At 38.9% G+C, this 4,357-nt stretch overlaps 1 pseudogene; it reads left to right on the forward strand.

The window, feature by feature from the left end:
• The first annotated feature begins 2,479 nt into the window (after positions 1–2,479).
• Positions 2,480–3,198, forward strand: LOC129061906 (nucleosome assembly protein 1-like 1; annotated as a pseudogene).
• The last annotated feature ends 1,159 nt before the right edge of the window (positions 3,199–4,357 follow it).

A 4,357-nucleotide genomic window follows, 5' to 3' on the forward strand; every position in this document is an offset into this window, starting at 1 on the left:
CACTGAGCATTGTTAAAATCTTTATCAATAAAACCAACCCCAGACAGAAGTGTTCCTCAGGAACCCTTCATGCTCTTTCTCATCACTGTTCTCTCTGTTCCGGTTATCCCCATCTCCTGCTACTTGTGACCTTTGTCCTATCCCCACGAGCCTCCCTCTCAATCAATCCTCATAACATTCAGCTACCAACTCTTGCTGTTTTTACCACTTGTGTGTCTCTTGATTTGCATTCTGAAAAATCTTCAATACACAAAAGAGGTCATATGGAGTAAAAGGTACCTGGCAATCTACCACCTATGCCACACACTCCTAGGGCACTGCTCAGGGTCATTACAAGTTTGCCAGCCTGGTTGCATCAGTTCCTGCATTAAGGAGAATCGAAAACCAATTCATCTGGAACAATGTCTCAGAGCACTGCCCTCCCGTGGAAAGAGGGACCCCAGGGACTGTGAACACAGAGGAAAGCTCCCAGGTTTTAATAGACTAGAAACTTCTGGGCAATTCTAAAATAATGAGCCCTCTGCATTGAAGACAGGGCAAAGCAGAAGTCCCAAGAACCTGTTTGTTTACTTAATACCTGGTGTGCACTACTCAAATATGGTCATTTGCCTGTGTGCTACAGGTCAGCGACAGGTAAGAAAAAAAAAATGCAGAGCAAGCATTGAGAAAATTTTATAGTGATTTGACAGTCTGAAGACTTTAATAATTAAAATTGACATGAGCATTTTGCATTTCTTTTTCTCCTTGATGATTCATTTTTATTGTATTTTACAAAAGTATGGATCTAAAAAGGATTGGAAAAATTTTAAATAGTCCTTCGGCATTGATAGTTTGAGAGGAACTCTTTTAAAAGAACTAGAGAACAAAATGAATTACTTGCAGCAAGACGTGAGAGTGCTATGATACATAATTCCTGATGATTTTTAGTTTAAATAGAGGTTAATTTAAATAGACCATAATAAACAGGTATACATGTTTGTGTGAAATGAATTGCCATTATTTGTGTACTCATTTCCTAGCAATGCTAAAAACATGGAACCCACGGCAGCCAAACAAATGCAGTCCAGAGAGGTGAATTCTTTTCCAAGTCAAAGGAAGGTCTAAATGATAATAGCAATGGATGTCATTTGGAATTTATCATTAAAATGACATAAACATCTGCCCTTTCAAGCTAGCAGTTGAGAACAGAATTGTTTATTTGGCACTGAATGTTTCTTCATCATGGCTCCAAGGAAGCTGTGCTAATCCCGTGTGGCCTTTGGCTGGCTCTGAAATACCATCTTGGCTCACACTGAAGCACAAAAGGACATCTCAAATCTTGCACCATTTCTCCCCCTCCCAACACCTGTTACCAAGTCATTTTCTTGGCAGGAGAAAGGTGAGGTGGTCAATGTAGAGGACAAATAAAGTTACTGTCATCACCACAGCTGAAAAAGAAGTAGGAAGAACTGAGTACCATTTTATAAAAAATGTCTCAGTCCTCCCCTGTAATAATCTGCAATGAAGAATTATATACTGTGATTTGAAAACTTTCTCTGTCTCTTTTTTGCCAATTTTTCATTTCCTATTAAACTAAGAGTAGTCCTCATCATCTCCAGGTATGATTAGAGAAATCAGACTTACCCCATGTAATACATCCAAGAGTCATGAGCTTACAAAGAGAAGTTACAAAATCAGATAATTTCATAGGTATTTCTAGCATTAGGATACATTTTTCTTCATCTTAAACCTGTTCAAGAGAAAATGGTTCCCTGATCAGCCCTTATACTAGTGCAAAAAAAAACTCTATCCTAGAAATGTGTTCAGAATTATGAGAACTTAATTTTTTTCTTGCACTTGGCAAGACTAAATAATCTTAGCGAATATTATATAAGATTATATGAGATTTTTGTAGTTATTCAATGTAATGTTCTAGATAGTGTGATTTGAGGAAGGGAACAGAGAAATGAGCAATAGCAAAATACATTCCCCATCAGTCTACCCTAATACATGATATTATACCATTAAAGTATTCCCTTTTGTTTTAGTTTTCTCAGGCGGCCGTAATAAAATACCACAGACCTGGTGGCTTAAGCAAGAGCTTTTTCTTTATCATGCTTCTAGAGGTTGGGAAGTCCAGGATCAAGGCACCAGCAAGGAGGTTTCATCCTGGGGCTAGCTCTCTTGGCTTGCAGGTGGCAGGCATCTCACTGTGTGCTCACATGCACAGGGTGAGAGTAGGGAGAACTCTCCAGCATCTCTTCTTATAAGGGCAGTAATCTCAACATGAGGGCCCCATCCTCATGACCTCATATAACCCTAATTCCAAAGATTTCATCTCCAAATACCATTATATTGGGAGTTAAGACTTTAACATAAGAATTTGGGGGACAGGGGAGAGATGCAAATATTCAATCCTTAACACATTTGAATTAAGATAACACATCGAGTCACTGACTGCACAGTTCCCACTTCCTGGCTCCCTCTGTTAGTCATTGATATTTGGAGTTCTTACAGCATGGCAGACATTGACAACAAGGAACAGTCTGAATTTGATCAAGATTTAGATGATGTTGAAGAAATAGGAGGAGAAAAAACTGGTGAAGAGACAAAAATCAAAGTGTGTCAGATGATGCAAAATCCTCAGATTCTCACAGCCCTCCACGAGAGATTTGAGATGGTCTTGTAGAAACACTAACAGGATACATTGAAAGCTTGCTTGGGGTAGTTAAAAGACCAGTGAATGCTCTCCAAAACCTTCAAGTTAAATGTGCACAGATAGAGGCCAAGTTTTATGAGGAAGTTCATGATCTTGAAAGAAAGTATGCTGTTCTCTATCAGCCTTTATTTGATAAGCGGTTCAAGATTATGAATGCAATTTATGAACCTACAGAAGAATGTGAATGGAAACCAGATGAGGAAGATGAAATTTTAGAGGCGCTGAAAGAAGAGACCAAGACTGAAGAAGAGAAAAGGCATAAAGAAAAAAAAGACCCAACATGAATGCCTGAATTTTGATTGACTGTTTTTAAGAATGTTGACTTGCTCAGTGATATGTTTCAGGAACATGATGAACCCATTCTGAAGCACTTGAAAGATATTAAAGTGAAGTTCTCAGATGCTGTCCAGCCTATGAATTTTGTTTCAGAAATTCACTTTGAACCCAACGAATATTTCACAAATGAAGTGTTGACAAAGACATATAGGATGAGTTCCTGACAGTGGAGATCTGGATGCTGCTGCTGAAGCCATCCTTGCTGCAGACTTTGAAATTGGTCACTTTTTATGTGAACATAGAAGCCCAGAATCAGTTTTATACTTTATTGGAGAAGGAATTGAATATGATGATGATGATGTTGAAGGTGAAGAAGCAGATAAGGAAGGGGAAGAAGAAGATGAGGGAAATGGTCCAGACTATGACTCAAACAAGGATCAAAACCTAGCAGAGTACAAGGAGCAGTGAAGCAAGATGATCTAAATTTGGCTTGCCTAGAAAGGATGAATTTTCATCGTTTGAGAAACCCGTTTCAAGTTTTTTGTTCTTCATTTGTTTGCTTGCTTGTTTTTGTAGCCTAAAATTTTTTAAAGTTATCATATTGATAGTATCTTTTAAAATAAAACATTTAATTTTTTGATACCTATTTTTATATAGTTTTTTTCTTTTTCTCTTTTTTTTTTTTTTTTTTTGTTTTTCAGCTATTATCACAGCATGGGGGGTAGGAAGTGAAGAAATAATATGCAATTGGCAGAAAAGCATTAAATACCTAGACTCTGAAGCAAGAAAGAGAAGCTAAAAGGAACAAGAAGAACTATTACCATTTAAGAGTTTCCCTAAGATGGTATTAATCCATTATTTACTCTATAGTAATGTGTTAACTGAACACACTAAGTGCAGGTACTGTGCTGGGTACTGGGGATAAACCTGCAAGCAACACCCTACCATAATGGGCTTAAGAGATGTTGAGAAAGTCAGACCTTTGACAAATAGGACGCTGTGCTAGAAGCAAGTCCCGGGTGGAGCAGATCATGGTTAGAAGGAAAATCTCCCCGGGGGCTCAGAACATGCTCACAGGGGAGGCCATACTTGATGTGACTCCACATGAGGAAGGTGTCCGGCAGGGAAGTGGGGACGGGAGAGAAAGGCAGGGCATGGGAGGTGGGCGGTGGAGAACGGGGTTGTAGGTAGGCAGGGCACTGAGGGCCAGGCACAGAGTCCAAAGACAGAAAGGCAGAAAGTTCCACATGCATGGTAGGCACAGGACAGGTTTTCAATGCCCTGTTAAGAAGTTTTTGCTTTATCCACAATCACTGAAGAATTTTAAAGAGCCACAAAGTAATGGAATCAGATTTTTCCATTCAGAGATCACTCTTTCACAGA

The sequence above is a fragment of the Pteronotus mesoamericanus genome, unplaced genomic scaffold, assembly GCF_021234165.1.
Source record: "Pteronotus mesoamericanus isolate MK-2021 breed Mesoamerican mustached bat unplaced genomic scaffold, CSHL_Meso_final scaffold_651, whole genome shotgun sequence".
Lineage (NCBI taxonomy): Eukaryota > Metazoa > Chordata > Mammalia > Chiroptera > Mormoopidae > Pteronotus > Pteronotus mesoamericanus.